This window comes from Echinops telfairi, unplaced genomic scaffold, assembly GCF_000313985.2.
Source record: "Echinops telfairi isolate 266 unplaced genomic scaffold, ASM31398v2 ScPeMD7_2291;HRSCAF=2852, whole genome shotgun sequence".
In the NCBI taxonomy this organism is placed as follows: domain Eukaryota; kingdom Metazoa; phylum Chordata; class Mammalia; order Afrosoricida; family Tenrecidae; genus Echinops; species Echinops telfairi.
In genome coordinates, this window is record NW_022106189.1 from 19,214,662 (window position 1) to 19,233,941 (window position 19,280).

Sequence of the window (19,280 nt, forward strand, 5' to 3'; positions counted from 1 at the left end):
TGATCTTCATCAGCACGTGCTTCAAGTCCTCCTCACTTTCAGCAAGCAAGGGTGTGACATCTGCATATTGCAGGCTGTTAATGAGTCTTCTTGCAGTCCTGACACCACACTGTTTTTTCATATAATCTAGCTACTAGAATAATTTGCTTGAAATACATATTACATAAGTATGGCGAAAGTATATAATCCTGACACACACCCACCTTTCCTGATTTTAAGCCCTGCAGTGTCCCTTTGTTCTGATAGAACGACTACCTCTTGGTCAATGTGTCCTGGAAGTTCCATTCTTCCCAACGTTACTCATAGTGTGTTATGATCCACACAGTCAAATGTCTTTACATCGTCAATAAGACACAAGTCAGCATCTTCCTAGTATTCTCTGCGTTCAGTCAAGATCTATCTGGCATCAGAAACGATATCCCTTGTTCCACATCCTCCTCTGAATCTGCTTTGAATTTCTGGCTGCTCGGTCAATGCATGGCCGCAACTGTTTTTAAGGTTTTTTAAATTATCTTTAGCAGACTTTCCTTGCCTATGATACAAATGATATTGTGCAATAATCTCTTCATTCTGCTGGGTCACTTACTTGGGAATCAGATTACTTAGCTCCAAATCCCTGTGTGAGCCTGGGCAGCGCTCTTACACTCTTTAGTGCTCCGTCTCCTCATCTGCACAATCAAAACAATAACAGGACTTGTGTGTGGCTGTAAGGATTAAATGATGGGATCTGCGTAAACTCTGCTTAGAAAGCATCTAAATACTACTATGACTGTTGTTATTATTACTAGTGAGACAAATGAAGGGAAGGGACAGGTACTATTCAAAGCAAAATGCCTGTGCGTAGATAAGCCCCTGGTGGGGGACAATGAATATGGCATTTGGCATCCTGAAAGTAATTCATTCTCTCTGGAAAGAAAACCGTGGGGGTGGGGGGGGGTGGGGCGGGCATAGGAAATGGCAGCAAGACATGAGCCTGGAGCAGAGGGCTAAAGGCCCTGTGAGCTGTGATAAGTGGTTTGGAGTTCATCCTGAAAGGAAGATGGTCGCTGATGTGTAATATAGGCTCAGGATGCTCACCATATACATACACCAGGGCGGCGGGGAGTGGGTGTGGGGGGAGTATACTGCCTGCGTAAAAGCACATCTACATGACCCCAAAACGTTCAAGACTGCCCGCACTAGCTTAAATTCCTCTACAGATGAGGAAGTCCTGTTGGAATTCAGTAACTCACTAACATCTCAGGATTCCCGTCCCTTGGTGAGCTAGAGATACTGGACTCTTGAATAAGTGCATTAATTCAGAAGAAGCATTACCAAAATAATAGAATGCAGCCTAAGAGACACAGTTTAGAAAATTAACATAGTCTATCTTTCCATGAGCCATGAGATGCACAGTACTGAGGGCCTCTCAATAAACTTGCTCCATTAGATTAAGAAAACCCCAGACAAACTAGTTCTGATCTGGATGGGTTTTTGTAGAGCCCGGACCTCTTCTTTTCCTACCAAAGGAAATGTGAGTGTGAACCACAGGTTCAGAGGCTTGTGTGACATGGGCTGCAAGGCGCCCATTTCTGTGCATTTTTCCCTCCTTTCACCCTAACTGCTAAGAAGTTCCTGAGTGGTGTCAAGGTTATCGCACTGAGGTGCTGAACAGAGAGTGGGAGATTTGAACCCACCCAGAGACAGCTCCAAAGAAAGGCCCGAGTGATTTGCTTTTGAAATTCAGCCTTGGAGAAGCCAGGGGAGCAGTGTTCCACTGGGGTCTCAATGAGTTTCCGTCAAGACCACAGCTACCAAGGAGAGCTTTAATCAGAACACATGCAAGCATCTCGGAGTCGATAAACACTATCATCCACAAGGAAGGGCTGCAAGGATTGACATGATCCAAACTTACAAGGGACCTGGAGGAGAAGTAAGCAAGACGTGTCCGATACAGTGTCCTGCCCAGTGCCAAGAGAGGGGCAAGGATGAGGTACTTGTGAAGTATTTGGAAGCGAGCGATCCAAGTCTTCTTTGCAAGAAGATTAACTAGCAGGTAGAAACCAAGAAAGACACCTAGTCCTATGGTTGCTGCTACTCTGTTAGTCTACTTATGCCAGAAAAGTTGAGGCTGTCATCCCGAAGTCCGTGGAAAACAAACGTCAAAGTAAGCCATTCTTTAACCCTCGCAACCAATTTGGAGGTGCAGACACATCTGAAGTGCTGTGTGACTTGATGACCCTGCACCAAGAAATGTAAATGCGTGCCCTATGTGTCCACCAGACCCACCAAAGGATCTTGCACACCGCCATGAGGCTAAAAGGAAGGGATAAATGCCAGTGTGCTTGTGTCTTTAATGAGTATGTATTAAAGAGCCGCTCAATGCAAGGCACTCTTCCAGTAGCTGTGGGCAATGTCAAGAAAGAGGAGATATGTACAGTAAGTGCTTACTGTCTAATAGGAGGAAGAAGGCATAGGAATTATCTATAACACAGGGCCCAAATCAATAAAGGCCACTATAGAAGTGCCTCTAAGGTGTTATAGAAACAGCCTAGACATAGTTAAAAGATACACCAATAGATCATATGTATGTAACGTGTTTTTATGAACCTAATTCATTTTTAGGCTTAACTGGACAGTGAAGGTCATTGTGATTTTGCTGAACACCCAGAGGCAGGAAATGACTCTGATCAGCAGATCGCAGTGGTAGTAGAAGATGGACACGCATAAATGGGGCCAAACCCTGAGGTTGCTATCGACTAAGAAGTGAGACTTTTTTTTTTTCTACCCATCTTCTGAGAGACACTTGCCGTGATTTCTGTTGTCTTTGCTAGAGGGCACTTGGTTTATCCAAGGCTGCTGCAAATTGCTAGAGCCACACCCCAAAACACTCCTAAAGGAGGGGAATACAATTTGGCTCATTCTCAGGATCGAGGAGCTGACATCCTCTCTCCTCTCAACTCAACTTAGAGAAGACCTTTGCTAGATTAATGCCAGAGACCCAGTCTTTCCCTGCCCTATTCCACTCCAAAAGATACCCAGGGGGGGTGTATTAGTCTGGGTACATTAGAGAAACTAATCCACAGAAACTCATATACATAAGAGAGAGTTTTATATAAAGGGTAAGTGCACATCAAGAAAACATCCCAACCCAGTGCTACCCAAGCCCACAAGTCCAACATTAACCTATATGTCCAACACCAATCCACAAAGTCCTCCCCCATCTCAGAAAACGGACACAATGATGCTGACTGCACAGGAAATCCAAGTAGTGAACGTGTAAGCATCTCAGTGCTGGCAGGGGTCTCCACACAGCTGCTCCAGCACCCAGGGCTGCATCCGGGTAGGTCCATGTGGTTTCTCCTCAGGGATGTCTTGCAGGAAGTGACCTTGCCAGCTGAAGCAGGGAACTGGCTAAGGCAGCTGCACCCTGGTCTGACCATCACAAAGCAAGAGACCCAAGAATTCGAAAGGCAAGGCTCAGCTCATGAGCCATTTATCCCTCCGCCCTTCAATTAACCCCACAAGTGTTTATCGGCTAGGTTGGCACAATAAACTAACTACCTCAGGGGTTTAGGAGATAGATTTTGCTTGGAGAAATCCCAGATCTTTCCCTCTCCGTGTCAGAGCTCAAGGGGAAATTCAGTATTGCAGCTTTAGAGACCATGTCTTTAGGGTATTTCAGATGTCCATATTCTCAAAGAAAAATAGATCTGAAAGAAGAGTTTTAATTTTGTGATTTAATATAAAGCCCTCTTGCCCTTCTCTCAATAGATTCTTTGACAGAGGAAACATGTTTATATTACTAGCAACGGTGTACTGTAATCAATGTCTATGCTTTCATAAAACCTCATTAATTAATGCAAATTAGAGACAAACTAAACTCGTCACAGTCTCTGTCATTTCTGCATTACAGTTATTTTTGCCTCTAGATATGTTAGTAGAGATGAGGGCATATTTATACAGGTGTCTATCAGTGGTCTTTCCGGGAGTTGAATACCTAAATAAAATGAAATTGCATTTCAGAATAGAACAAATCTCTTAGGATGATAGATTTAAAGAAAACAACAATTGTCAAGTACATGGAAGCATTATTTTACAGGTTAACAATGAACGTAATGAAGAAGTATTCGTCTGTTTGATTTCTATGGTCGGCAGCTGGCACCCACCAGCAGCTCCGTGGGAGAAAGACTGGGCTTTCTACTCCCTTAAACAGTTACAGTCTCAGAAACCCAAGGGCGGGAGGGGGTGCAGTCGCTATGAGTCTTCGTTGACGCCATGGTGGTGAGATTGTTTGCCTGAGATGCTGTGTAAGATATATATTTTCTAAGTTGAAGATATGGCCTCTACTTTCAAGAAGCTAAGAATCTAGATGAGCCCAAGTGAGCAATCTACGGACAAAGGAAATATAAGATTTAAACATTGAACAGCACCAGTCAAGTCAGGAGTTACTACGTGTTTAAATCACCGTAAGAATACTGGAAAAATAAACCCTAGGATTTCAGAAGGAGAGATTGCTGAAGTCTCAGGGAAGAACGGAGATTTGTGGTGAGTCTCACAGGTTAATAGGATTTAACTAAACCAAGATGCGAAGTATTTTGGTATGAATGGCATTAGGACAGAGTGACAGACAAGTGGGGGAACAGTGACACAATTTGTTGCCACCAAGTCCATTTCAGCTCACAGCAACCATGTAGGACAGAGTAGAACTGCCTAATAGGGTTTCCACGGTTGTGATTTTTACAGAAGCAAATTGCCACATCTTCTCATGCAGAGTGATGGTGGGTCCTAACCACCAGCTCTCAGCTTATGACCAAGCACCTAACCACCGTGCCAAAGGGGTGACCTAGATGTGGGAAAATAGAACATGTATTGGAACTATGGGGGACAAATTTGATTGCAAATGATCAATTGCAATGATAAATTGTCGTTTGATTGCACATGATGAATTGTGCATGGCCAATTGACCAGAAGGGATCCATAAATGTACCCATTTCCAAAGAAAGGTGACCCAGAGAACGCTCAAATTACAGAACGATATCATCAATAACACATGCAAGTAAATTTCTGCTGAAGATCATCCGGCAACAGTTGCACTAGTCCAGGGACAGCAGTGGCCAGATTTCGGGTCAGATTGACAAGAGGATGTGGAACAAGGATTAGCATTGCTGACATCAGATGGATGTTGGCTGAAAGCAGAGAAGACCAGAAAGACAGTCACTTGTGTTTTATTGATGATGCAAAGGCATTCAACTGTGTGGATCATAACAAACTATGAATACCTTTGAGAAAAATATGAATTCCTGAACCCTTTTGGAGGGCTCATCTACAACTTAGACATAGATCAAGAGACAGTTGTGTGAGCAGAACAAGAGAACACTTCCTGGTTTAAATTCAGGAAAGGTGTGTCAGGGTTGTATTCTTCCACCATACTGATTCAGTCTGTACCCTGAGGTACTCAAAAACTCTGAACTCTCTGAAGTAGAATGTGTTATCAGAACTGGTAGAAGACTCCTTAACAACCTGCAATCCACGGATGACAAAACCTTGCTAGCAGGAAGTGAAGAAGACTTGAAGCACTTCCTGATGAAGCTCAAAGATCACCATCTTCAGCATGGATCACACCTTGGGATAGTTAGGTTTTGTGTCAACTTGTCTGCGCCAGGAATCTCATTTGTTTGGCTATTGAAGCCTAGTCATCTCCCATGCTCTGATCTAACATAATGCAGTCAACTCAATAATGGGATCTTCTCTGAGTTATAATAAGGTTAGAGTGGAGTACAACCCCCGTACTGAGGTCACCACCCTGAGGCAATTGAAAGGTGGTTTCCTGGGTGTGTGGCTTACTTCTTATATAAGTACAAGCTGTGGAAAGCTTACTTGTGTTTTGCTGGGTCTGATGGCTGCATCAGGCTCCCTGACTGCCAGATCTTTGGACTTGAGCCAATGGCCTGCCATATTGCCTGCCAATTCCTAGATGCATCAGCCATATGCCCTTGGACTTGCTTGCCTTGAATGCATTTGCCTTCTGGTCAGAAGCCTGACCTACTGACCTTGGATTCAGATGCTTCCACAGCCACCAGCCTGTGGTGTTCCTTCCCATTGGGTTCATCAGCCCCTAGAGCTTAATAACTGACCCATGGACTTGGGACTTGACTGAATTTATCCACTTCTACAACACTGCAAGTCATTTTCTTGATATAAATATCTAGATAGATAGATTATAGATAGATAGATGGTTGGTTGATTGATAGATGGATAGATGGATAGATAGATAGATAGATAGATAGATAGATAGATAGATAGATAGATAGAGGCATCACTGGTTTACATTAAGAAAATAAAACTTTGTCTACTGGCAAAACTGATTGCATCATTACATTTCTCACCTGCGTTGAGATATTTCTCTAAGGAAGTTCTCTGCACCCAGGCACGGGTCCCTGGGCTTCTTGCCTCATAAGTGCAGCTGCTGGCACTGTAAGAAGGTGAAGAATTTCCCCAATGAGGATACCTCCAAGCCTGTCCACCTCACAGTCTTGCTCAGCTACAAGACCGGCTTGGGCCATGTCATGTGTCATGTGGTATGTTGGTCAGCCAGGGTCCAAGATGAACAAGAAGGAAGTGGTGGAAGCCAAGACCCTCATGGAGACTCCTGCCATGGTGGTGGTGGGCACCGTGAGCTATGTGGGAAGCACTGTGGCCTCTGGACCTTCAAGATGGTCTTTGCTGAGCCTATCAGTGATGAATGCAGGTGGCGCTTCTATAAGAACTTGCACAAGATGAAGAACAAGGCTTTTCATCAAGCACTATGAGAAGTGGCAGGATGATGAAGGCAAGAAGCAGCCAGAGAAGGACTTAAGCAGCATAAAGAAGTACTGCCAGGTCATCACCCACACCCAGCCGTGCCCACTTCCCCTGTGCCAGAAGAAGACCCACCTAATGGAGATCCAGGTGAACAGGGGCTCTGTGGATGAGATGCTGAACTGCCCGTGGAGGTGCCCATGAATCAGATGTTATTAGGGTGGCCAAGGGCAAGAGCTACAAAGGGATCACCAGTCACTGGCACACCAAGAAACTGCCCCCAAAACGACCATCAAGGAGGCCTGTATTGAGGCTGGCATCCAGTCTGCATGGCCTTTCTCGGTGGCCTGTGCTGGACAGAAGGGCTATACCATCACTTCATGGAGATAAATAAGAATATCTACAAGATTAATCAGGGCTACCTCATCAAGGACAGTAAACTGATCAAGAACAACACCTCCACTGACTACAATCTGTCGACAGGAGCATCAACCCTCTGGGAAGCTTTGTCCACTAGGGGAAGTGACCAATAAGCAAGTGCAGACCAAGCACCACACTCTGGAGAGACCTTAAGTTCATCAACACCACCTCTAAGCTTGCCCATGGCCCATGGCCGCTTGCAAACAGTCATGGAGAAGAACCTTCCCTGGCACCATTCACGGAGGCCTGAATTGCCCAGGAAGAAGGAATGTAACAGACTGTCCAACTGGTGGGATCACGATCAATATTATTTTCCAGTTGGGGATGGCAGGGAGTCCTCACCCCCAGACCAGTCAGCATTCGCTGCCATTGAGTTGGTGCCAGCTGTGGGGATCTTATAGGACAGAATAGAACTGCCCCTGTCCATTTCTGAGCCTGTGACTCTTGATAGGAGTAGAAAGCCCCATCTTTCTCCTGTGGAGTGGCTGGTGGTAATCGAACTACTGACTTTGAAGATCACAGCCGACCATGTAACCATTACACCACCAAGGGTCCATGACCGATAAGTCACATCATGATGCATAGAGGGGGGAAAAAACAACTTGAGATTTACAAGGCTTTTGTTTTACAGGATCCACAATCAACAGCTATGGACGCAGCAGTCAGGAAAGCAAGCAACATGCCACGTTGGGCAAACCTTCTGCAACACCCCTCTTTAAAGTGTGCAAAAGCAAAGGTGTCACTTGGAGGACTAAGGTGCCCCTGGCCCAAGCCAAGGCATTTTCGATTGTCCCCTCTGAGTGGGAAAGCTGGGATAGGAACAGAAGAAGACTGAAGAATTGTTGAGACCTTTAAAGGGCCGTGTGTGTGAAGAATGTTCAATATACCTTGGGCAGCAGAAGAACACACACATCTCTGGGAATGAGTCTAGCCACAATAGTCCTTAGACGCAAGGATGTGGGACTTCATCTGACATTCTCTGGGCATGTAATCAGGAGGGACCGGGACCTGAAAAGGATATCATGCTTGGTAACGTAAATGGTCAGTAAAGGGGGAAAAAAGGAGCCCCTTCATGGGGTGGATTGACACAATGGCTGCAGCAATGGGCTCAAACACAGGAACAGTTGTGAGAATGGCCCCCAACTAGACGTTTCCCTCTGTTGTACAGGGTGGGGGGAGGGGGGTGTTATGAGTTGAAATGGTCTCCCCGACCCCAAACAATGAGCAATAGCTTCTCTTCCTTCGTCTCTAATATACAAAGGTCCCCAAAGAGGCACAACGTGCAGAGGAGACCAATGAAAGTGGAATAGGTGGAATCAAATGGCAGGGGAATAGAGAAGTATTTTGGAGAATCACAGGGCTATGTCTGTCTTTTTTTCTTTTTCCTTTAAAGCAGTTTGAGCACACACTGCATTGTAAGTAAGTTATTTGCTTGGTTTGTGTTATTTTTATAAATAAACATAAAATGATCATCTTAGATGCATGGTGAGACTCCAGATAATTGCTTTTACTTTTATAATTGGGAGGCAGCTGTGCCTCAAAACATAGGGAGCCTGGAAGCTGCTCTGAGGAGGCCACCTTATGAGCATTCACAATCAGGGGAGGGGAGGGCTTTCTCGGGAAGGGACAGAGCACCTGGGATCACAGTGCAGTTGTTTCTGGCTTTGGTTGCGTCCTTCAAGGGTTTCCAGAAATCTGGACCCAGATGTGCATGTGTTTACAAAATGCAGTGTCAATTCTTTTGTTGATTAAAATTAAACTGTTCCCCAACTATCCAACCCTGTATCTACACACACACACTCATTAAAACCTCGTGGCATCAAACGCTAAACATTAAAATATTCAAGCCTCAAAGCTGCTAAGTCTCATTACTGTGTCCATATGAAGATTGCAGTGCACCCCATTCTTGATTGTTTGAAGACTAATTATCTAGGTCAGGTACTTAAACTTGTCCCTGTTCCCTTGGTTTGCTGCTGTTTGGTTATTTTAAGTTTCGCTGGCCTCTTCTTCACATGCAAGGGAGGACAAATCAAATCTAATACAAATCAGCAAAATTTTAAACTTCCCCCACAAACTACTGAAAAATGTAGGGCAGAGGCGGCAGGTAAAATGAACAGTGAACATGAAAACTGAGGTTCTCCGTGTATTTTATCTTTTTCGCGGTGTTTTCTTTATCTTCCTCCCTCGCCAGGATAAGCTGACCAGATGTGTTGAATCAAGTAAAATAAAACTTGATTGTGACATTCTGACCTTCTACTGTTTTGCTTTATTGATTAATTTTGTCCCTTGGATCCAGTCTGTTGTCCTTCCTTCCCCCTTTCCCTTTCTGTCAGCAGTAGTTACATGTACTCATTAAATGGCAGTCCTTTTATCTGGGCCTTTGAAAGGGAATCCCTAGGATTTCCAGGCTTTTTGCTTCACAGCTTTGACGCTGTTAGCTCTGTTGATGGAGACTCCTAATCCATTTGCTCATAGGGAGAGCCGCCCTGTGACCTCTGCCTGGGCTACACATGTTTTCAAGTTTTCAACTCCCCCTGGAGTTCCTGGGTGGCTCAAAGGGAGAAGCGCCCCATTACCAGCCAAAAGGTTGGCAGTTCAAACCCACCCAGAGGTGTCAAGGAAGACAGATCTGGTGATCTGCTTCAAAAATCCTATGGAGCAGTTCTGCTCTGCCACAGGAGGTCACCCTGCATTGAATCAGTAACAACCCCCATCAGCAGTCTTGTTGCATCAGCTCCTGGTGTAGACAGTTAAGACGGTGGTACACCTGTCAACACAGCTCCCCTAACTCCCAGCCCCCACTATTTGCCTCTGAAAATGGCAAACTCTTTAGTCAATAGACTATAAATAGACTTCTTTCTCTCTGGCCTCCCTCCATTGGTGGTTTACCACCCAAAGCCAAAATCGTTTCCTGCAGCTCCAATTGTCAAAGATCAGATTCAACATTCGGACCACAGCGAGTGTATTCATTTCCTGAGGCTGCTGCATTTATAAAAGATACAAAGCAAGGTACCTATGAGAAGAGAAATATATTGTCTTGCAGTTTCTTTGAAGCCTAGAAGTCTGGACTGAGGATGTAAGCAGGGACATGTGATCTCTGTTGGCTCTAAGGGAAGCCCCTTCCTTGTCCCTTTTTAGATCTTGCAGGCCCAGGTGTTTATTGGCTCAGAAACACATCTCCACAAGACTGTTTTCTCCCTCTGTGTCTGTCTCTGTGTGTCTCTTCCACTCTTTCATAAGGCCATCACTCTGACTTGATTAGGACTCCAGTAGGACCTCATGGGAACTGAAAACATCTTCAAAGACTTTGTTTCCAAAAAAAGATCCGCTTCAGAGGCGTTAGGGGTTAAGACTTCCTCTTATCTTTTTGGAGAACATAATTCAATGCATAACGGGAAAGAATAGGCCTATGAATAAGATTCCAGAAGCCCTTAGGGATCACCTACTATTAGTGTTGCTCTTAAGTCTGTCATTTGGGGCCAACATTGGAAGCCACGGGCTCTTAGACGCAGTCCCAAACCTGAAGGGTATTAACCTGAGAAACCCCCTGAAGCTTAAAAGGTGCATCATGGTTCCACAATCATGAGGAGAGAGTGGAATAAATTACAATGTATAGACTTTAGATCCCAGCCTCTTCTAGAAAGGGCTAATGCTATTATATGTTATGCTATGCTACGTTGTATTTTGTTGCATTGTGTTGTGTTATGTATGACTGGCATATCTATGTCTACATACCTACATCTATCAGGGAGACCTGGTGGTACCGAAGGCTAAGCATAGGGCTGCTAACTTCGAGACCAATGGTTCAAACCTTTTAGCCATTCTGCAGGGAAAAGATGAGGCTGTCTGTTTCCATCTAAATTTAGTCTTTGAAAACTTAAGGAGCAATTCTCTTCTGTTTTATTCTGTCACTATGAGTTGGAATCAACAGGATGCCAGTGGGGTTTCTTTTAACCCTCAGTACTTGTAAAAGGGGGAAAGGGGTCTTTGCAGATGTGGTGAAACCCAGGCTTTTTAGATGGGGAGGTTATTCTGGCTTATCTGGGTTGACTCTGAATGCAATCACAGGTAGCCTTATGAGAGGACAGCAGAGGCAGACTTTTCTACACACACGCAGGGAGAAAGTGATGTGAAAATAAAGCAGAAAGACTTTGACGACATTGGCCTTGAAGGTGATAATGAAGCCACCAGTCCATGAATGAAGGCAACTACCAGAGGCTGGAAAGGGCAAGGAACACATTCTCCCTTAGCACCTCCAGCAGGAGCACAATCCAGCTATCACCTTGATTCCAGCCAAGTCATGCATGCCAAAGTACAGTCGCAGCAAGTAATCCAGAATCAGAGACTAGAGGACGAGGTGGGAGCTGCCCGTAGAAGAAATCATGGCCAGGACGATCTAAGCGTTTTCACAAACACTGAAGAAAGATTTGAGTCCCCCCATTGGACTTGACATCAATTGTCAAAGCAGGAAAATAAAAACAAATCCACATCCAAGCATGTCAGAGTAAAACCTCAGACTATCAAGGACGAAGAGACAATTCGAAGTACTGGCAAGAGCAAAACCAGACTGCCTACAAACAGTCACCGGGCTAAAAGAAGGCTTGTTGGTGGTGAATGAATGCAGCAGACAGTATAGAAATAGCTTCCTCGTAATGAAAATACAAGAATTCTACGGGGAGCAGAATCAGCATTTCTTCACCTGCAGTCGGTCATGAAAGGATGTACCAAGGACACAAGGGAAAGCCAAAGTGAGATGAAGAGACACCAACGTGGCGGCCGGAGACTCAAACCACCAGTGATCGAGAAGCTGGCACCGGCTGAGAAATCCCCCTGTTGGATGGAGTCATCACCAGTCAGCGGCAGCACCTAACAACACCGCATCAGCATGTCCGCCACGAGGGAAGCGACGTTCTACACACAAACGACCTGTGCGTACACCTCTGCAGGTCAAGGGGCAGAGGTCTGGTCCAGTATCAGAGACGGCATGGCTGGGATCTAGAAGAGTTATTGGCAAATGGCAGGCATTCCTTGGGTTCAATAAATACATGAAGTGTATCACGCTAGTAAGGACCTTCGAGACACATTTACACAAGGTGAGGCTTGGCGCTGTTGCGCGGCCATCCCTTAACCACCAGTGGTTGGCGCTGCAGGTGCATTCAGGTAGTGAAACTGGCCATGGAGAACAGAATGGGATGCTGACTCCTGTCATTGTCGGTATTTCATCCCAACTGAGGTCTTCGCTTTCTGGGAAGAGGGAGGGCTCTGAGCTGCTACCGCGGAAGTGAATTTCCCCCAGCTGTCCCTCAACTCGCCGATTCTACTGCGGCAACCAGGTAACTACCTGTGTCGCAGGCTGTGTGAGCAAGTAAGAGTTGGAGGAGGAGAGCGGCCCTTCTTTCAGCATGGCTTTAGCTTAGCAAGACTTCTGGGGAATTCTAAATGACTTTAATACTCACGGATTTGCCGCACAAAAGCTTCGTGTACTTTGTTTCTTTGGTACCTTGACCTGCCATTATACGGTTTTCTATGTCTCTAGATCAAACTGCTTTCTCACATCCAATATTTGCTATTGTTGTTGTTGGTGTTGTTGTTGATGTTGTTGTTGTTGTTGGTGGTGGTGGTGGTGGTGGTAGATGCCGCCAAGTAGGTTCCAACGCGTAGCAGCCTGTGTATAGCGGAAGGAAACACCGCCCGGCCCCGCACCATCCTCACAATTGTTCGGTGTGAGCCCCCATGGTGGCAGCCACCGCGTCGATCCATCCCATTGAGGGTCTTCCTCGTTTTCACTGCCCCTCGACTTTATCAAGCCTGGTGTCCTTTTCCAGGACAAATACTTACATACAATAAAAGTTCATACAAGGATCATTTACAGGAAGGTAATAGAGAAATAGATGTCGCTCCCTGTTTGAAGAGATGTCTATTAGGTAAAGTTCCGCTGCTAAATGATTGAACAGATATGCCAAAATGAATGAGCAGTTTCTATTTGGGGGTTGTTGTTATCTTTTTTTTCCCCCAAAACATCCTCAGGAATGTTTTGCAATTAATGATGCTCCCTGAAGCATGTACAGTGAACCTAAACATGCGAGTTGGCGAGAAGACTTCCAGAAGGGGATTTGGCCAGCATCATGTTGCCATTTTTTTTTTTTTTTTTTGGCTCCAAGTTAAGAAGACCAGGATGTGGTTTCAAATTTTAGAGGCGCTAATTATGTTTGTCGATTGTGAGCTTTGCTTAATTAATTAGTCATGCAAATTTAACTTGCGTATTTTCTGCACATCTCAATCATTACTGTAGCAATTAAAAGGCTGCTTTGATTCGCTTCTTTCACAGTGTGCAGCACAGCGCCCTTCAGTCAACTTCCCATCGACATTCTAGCATTGGGATACTGTTTAGGGAAAATATATTCGACATGTTTGAGGAAAAATTAAAAACCGAGACAGGTGATAGGACAGGTAGGCTAGCAGTGGAAGTCAGCAATTGCTGGCCCCAGAAATTCTGTGAGCCCGGGCTCACAGGTTCCAGCAGAGCTCCTGAGGGTGGAGCAGTCAGAGGGCTGCAGAGGCCATGAACGCTTTTGGGTCAGTTAAGGTGGAGGGAAGATAACAGTCGAAGATTTATACTTATATATCTTTGACCCAAAATCCATGTCAAAACCCATAAAAACCCATAGGAACCACACTTCTCCCTGTGGCAGGCCTGGCTGGACTCCCATAAGCACTAATAAACACTGTGGCCAAGGGAAGGAGCCTGAGCCAAGGGCAGCTCTCCTCGGGGGTCATTTCATACTTTAACTGGCCCATCTGTTAGGAGCATTTTATGAGATTAGGCTGAACTTCCTCTTAACTGCTAAATATACGGTGCATCCTCTTATGACCCACCTGGAGATGCTAGATTTCCCTCTGCAGAAGGGGAACCTGAAACATAAGAACAATTCAGCTATTTCTCCGAGCCTACACTGGAAAAGCATAGGAAAGTCGAGAACAAATATAGGCTCGTAGCCCCCCAATCGGAACTCAATGTCAACCAAATCTTGGCGTGCAAGGTGGTAGCAAGAGACAACTGATAGGATATCATGCATTCTAGCACTGTCAGGTAAGTGTTGGAGTACTAAACCTAAGGTTGGTAGTTCAAGTCCACTAGTATCTCTGAGGGAGAAAGATGAAGCATTTTTGCTCCCAGAAAGATTTACAGCCTTGGAAACCCATGATAGGGTTGGTAGGAGTCAAAACTAACTCAATGGCAGTGTGTTTGGTGGTGGGTTTTAGTTTTTTTTTTTTATATTTTTAAAGTTCAAAGTCAACAGCCACTATTTAGCACATATGCTGTCATTTCTCATTTACTCTGTGATTGTTGTTGGGTTGGTTTTGTTTAGCTTTTGTTTGGCTTTTGTATGATTTTATTTCTGTCTATGAAGTCTAAGATAGGTAAATCTATAGAGACAGTAACTGGATTAATAGTTTCCTAGGGGTGCGGCAGTTTGGTGGGAAATATGGAGCTAACAATGAGTACAGGGAAGAAGAAATGTCCTAAAATTAATGTGGTGATGATCGCACAACTCTTTTCAATATAATTGAACTATTGAAATGTATAGTGTGTGAATTCTATGTCAATCAAACTCTTTTTTTAATCATACCTAATATAAAAAAATAACTTTACATATCTGGCTTGTCTCGGGTCACCAGCATCTTTGATAAAATCCAACTGTGGGAAAGAGAATACTATTTCCTCTAAGAAGCTGATGATTGAGAGCTGGCAAGGGAAAAGTCACAGTTGAATGCTTTCAGGACGGTCAAAGGGAGGAGGAAACAGCATTGGGAGCTCCTGGAACACTTAGAGCCAATGAGAGTAAGGGAAGAAAAGGTGAAGGAAGGAAGAGTGTCTTAGGGTGTCTTCGATGCAGAAACTTGTGGACTTTCTGAACACTCGAGGACAGAGTCTTTTTTTTTTTTTCAATCATTTTATTGGGGCCTCGTACAACTCTGATCACAATCCATCCATCCATCCATGTGTCAAGCACATTTGTACATTTGTTGCCATCATCATTCTCAAAACATTTGCTTTCTACTTGAGTCCTTGGTATCAGCTCCTCATTCCACCCCCTCCCCCTCCCCCCTCCCTCATGAACCCTTGATAATTTGTAAATTATTATTATTTTGTCACATCTTACACTGTCCAACGTCTCCCTTCACCCACTTTTCTGTTGTCCATCCCACAGGAAGGAAGTTATATGTAAGTCCTTGTAATCGGTTCCCCCTTTCTACCCAACCTTCCCTCCACCCTCCCAGTATCGCCACTCTCACCACTGGCCTTGAGGGGTTCATCCGCCCTGGATTCCCTGTGTTTCAAGTTCCTATCTATACCAGTGCATATCCTCTGGTCTAGTCAGATTGGTAAGGTAGAATTGGGATCACGATAGTCGGGGACGTGGGGGGAGGGCGGCATTTAAGAGCTAGAGGAAAGTTGTATGTTTCATTGTTGCTACCCTGAACCCTGACTGGCTCATCTCCTCCCCAAGGCCCTTCGGTAAGCAGGTGTCAAGGACAGATTCTTAAGGGGTTAGTCAGGCTCATAAGCAAAGGAGGCTTTGCAATTCAGAAATCTTAATGTCCTGAATGGAGATCTTAAAAATAAAAATCTTAAAACATGCTTTAGATTCCACAGTTCCTGAATCCCAAATTCTGTGGTACTCTCAAAAAACTCAAACCCACTGCCACAGCATTAATGTCAACTCATAGGAACCCTATAGGACAGGGAAGAGCTGCCCTGTGGGTTTCTGAGCCTGTAACCCCTTACAGGAGTAGAAAGCCCTGTCTTTAACTAAAATATATGTTCACATATTTGTACATCATACACAGTTATATGTACACATATGTGCTCGATATATTCCTATTAAATTTGTACATATTTAAGGCTTCTCACTAAAGGCCTGAGCTAGATACTAGTGCACACTACCACCACCACCTCCCCAGGGATTCCCCCATCAGTAATCACATCCCTCTTCATGATTTTCAATTCCGCCATTCTGGATTCCTCTCCTGAGCATCTTGATAAGCCCATGCCTCCCACCCGAGCATTTTCCTCCAGCATTCATGCTCTGCCCCGCTGGCTTCCCAGGCAATCTCATGAAAGAGATCCCTCTTCCCTCCCCCCCACCCTGTCTCCACTTCACCCCTTCCTCACGCCTCAACCCACTGCAATATGGCGTCCACGGAAACTGATCTTGTTGAAGTCAGCCAAGCCTCTCCAATTGCCAAGTCAAGTCCAGGCCTCCTGGTCTGTCTTACACGGTCTCTCTGACGTACTAGACACTGCTGACCTCTCCCTTCTTGAAAGACTGCCTTTCCTTCTCTGCGAATGCTCTTTCCTGCTTCAACTTCTTTTCCAAGTGCCTCTTCTCAGCCACCCCCACTGGCTCTTCCTCTTCTACCATCGGCCTAAATGCTGGAAGTTGGCCAGGGTCCTTCCTCAGACCCATCTTCTCCCTCCTCATTTATTTTGATAAGCTTGGGCTTCTTAACAAAAGGTGTTATTAATTTTATTCATAACACTCTCCCTTCTATTGCTGCTATTATCCTCATTGCAGCCAGAGTGAGATTTGGGGGGAGCAAACATCCCACTCTCCACCTTAGAGTGGGTTCCCCATCACCTATAGTGTGGTCTTCAACCTTTTTGTTTAAGGATTGTGTCTTCCCTTCAAATGGAGTCATGCAGACCATGACTCCATATCTCAGTATAATGCCTGGGACCTTGTGTGTGTAGAATAAACAATTGTCCAGTAAAACAAGCCATCATGCAGAAATCCACCCTAAAACATACAGGTACATAAAGGTGAGGGGTTCCTGTTGAAGCAGGGGTAGGAGCTTACCCTACCTCTGCTTCAACAGAAACACAGTCACCCACACCCAAGTGAAACTCTTCATGCTCTAGGGAATATCTGAAAAGTCAGAGACCTGCCTGATAAAGTTCAAACCTCCTAGCATGATCTATAGACCATGGTAGACTGATCCATACTTGCTCTCCAACATCATGTCAGCCTGCTCTCCTCTTTACTCTTAACTTCAGCCTGGCCAAATGGAAATACCGTCATGTCTGGAAGTAACAAGCGTTTGTATACATAATTTCTTCTGCCTAGAACAGTGGTTCTCAACCTGTGGGTTGTGACCCCTTTGGGGGGCAAAGGACCCTTTCACAGGGGTCGCCTAAGACCATTGGAAAACATAACTGTAACAAAATTACAGTTATGAAGTAGCAAGGAAAATAATTTTATGGTTGGGGGTCACCCCAATATGAGGAAATGTATTAATGGGTCACGGCATTAAGAAGGTTGAGAACCACTGGCCCAAAATATCCTTCACCTTGACAGTATAGAAAACCTCAATTTATTCCCCAGGAACAGCTTAGAAGTGATGCCTTCTCTGATCCCATAAACAGAATTAATCATGCCTCTGTGCTATAAATATTGCTTGTACACGTCTTTATCGTAAACCTATTGCCCTCCATACCACTTTTTTATGAGCTCATCTTCCCTAGTAAGGAGCCCTGGTGGTGTAGTAGATCACACGTTGGACTGCTAACCACAGCTCAGCAGTTTGAACCCACCAGCCACTCTATGAGAGGAAGATGAGGCTCTGTGCTCCCATAAGGGTTTACAGCTTTGGAAACCCACAAGGGGGCCCTGCTCTGCCCTAGGAGGTCGACATGCGTCAGAATCAACCCGATGGCAGTGAGTTCGGATTAGGTTTTGTCTCCTCTGCTGGGCGACAGAAGGAGCCCTGGTGACGTAGTGGTTATGCTTTTTGCTGCAATCTGCAATTTGAAACCATTCGCCGCATCTCAGGAGAAAACTCGGTCTTTCTACTCCTGGAAGGCGCTACCATTCTACGCTCAGAAACTCACGGGCAGTTTCACCATCCTATAGAGTCGCTATGAGTCAGCACCGACTCAATGAGAGTCGGTTTTTTCATTTTCATTGAGCTATAAGGGCAGAGATTCTGTCTGACTCATCTCTGTAATCCAGGGCCTAATGAAGTGCCTAGAATCCATATGATTGTGTAGTAAATGAAATTCTACTGTAGCAAACCCTTATTTTACTTCAGCCTTTTTAAAAAATAAGGTACATAATAAATCACTTTTACTCCTGTCAGTTTTTTCATGACACTGGATGTCCCATGTTAAAAAAAACTGGCCAACTAATCTTCTATTATCTACAAGGGGGTCTCAAAAATTCATGGAAAAACTCCATTATCTTTTCATACTAATTTTCCACAAACTGCTTGGAGTCCCTTCATATGTCTCAACAGAAATAAATAGGGATTAAACTTTGTGAAACCCTTTGGATATTTAGAGAGCATTTTTGTCTTTTTACATGAAATTGAGATGTCTGAGCTATAATGGATTATTATGATGTCCTTCTCCTGGGAACTACTGAAACAATATCTTGCATGTTAAACTTTCTACAATTATATAAATAAGAGTAGGTGAACCATATTGGATCCGTAAAGGCAAGATCAATAGAGCATAGGAATGTGATCCCTCAGCAGACTCAGATGGAGGCCGTCTCCTTCATGATAGGAAATTGGAAGTGAGGAGCATCAGGTGCAGATTTGTTAAAGAAAATCTGATGGAAGATTTTAATTCAAGCTATGTAAATGAGACTTCTCCAGGCAATTAGAAACACATCCTGTAATTCTTCCCCTAGGCTGATCTCCACAGCCGATGTTTCAGCATCCATTGTCACATCCGTTTGTGATTCTGAAACCTGAAGCTTCCAAATGCAAACTAGAAGACAAACCCCAATGTGTTGGTCTTCTTCACAGTACAAGAAAACCTCATTCGTCAATGCATACGTACAGGAAAATTAAAGGCAGACAACTAAAACAAATGTTCACTGGGTGATGCCCACCAGCCCGACATGATTGCTGAAGACAAACTGGGTGCATAAACAAATGTGGTGAAGAAAGTAGGTGGTGCCCGGCTATTAAAAGATATAGTGTCTGGGGTCTTAAAAGCTTGAAGCCAAACAAGCAGCCATCTAGCAGGGAAGCAGCAAAGCCCACATGGAAGAAGCACACTGCCCTGTGTG

General features: G+C 44.6%; 2 pseudogenes; both read left to right on the top strand.

Moving 5' to 3' along the window:
* The first annotated feature begins 2,289 nt into the window (after positions 1 to 2,289).
* LOC101654497 lies at positions 2,290 to 7,306 on the top strand (annotated as a pseudogene).
* A 10,590-nt stretch (positions 7,307 to 17,896) lies between these two features.
* LOC115870723 overlaps positions 17,897 to 19,280 on the top strand; it is a 58,584-nt pseudogene continuing 57,200 nt past the window's right edge.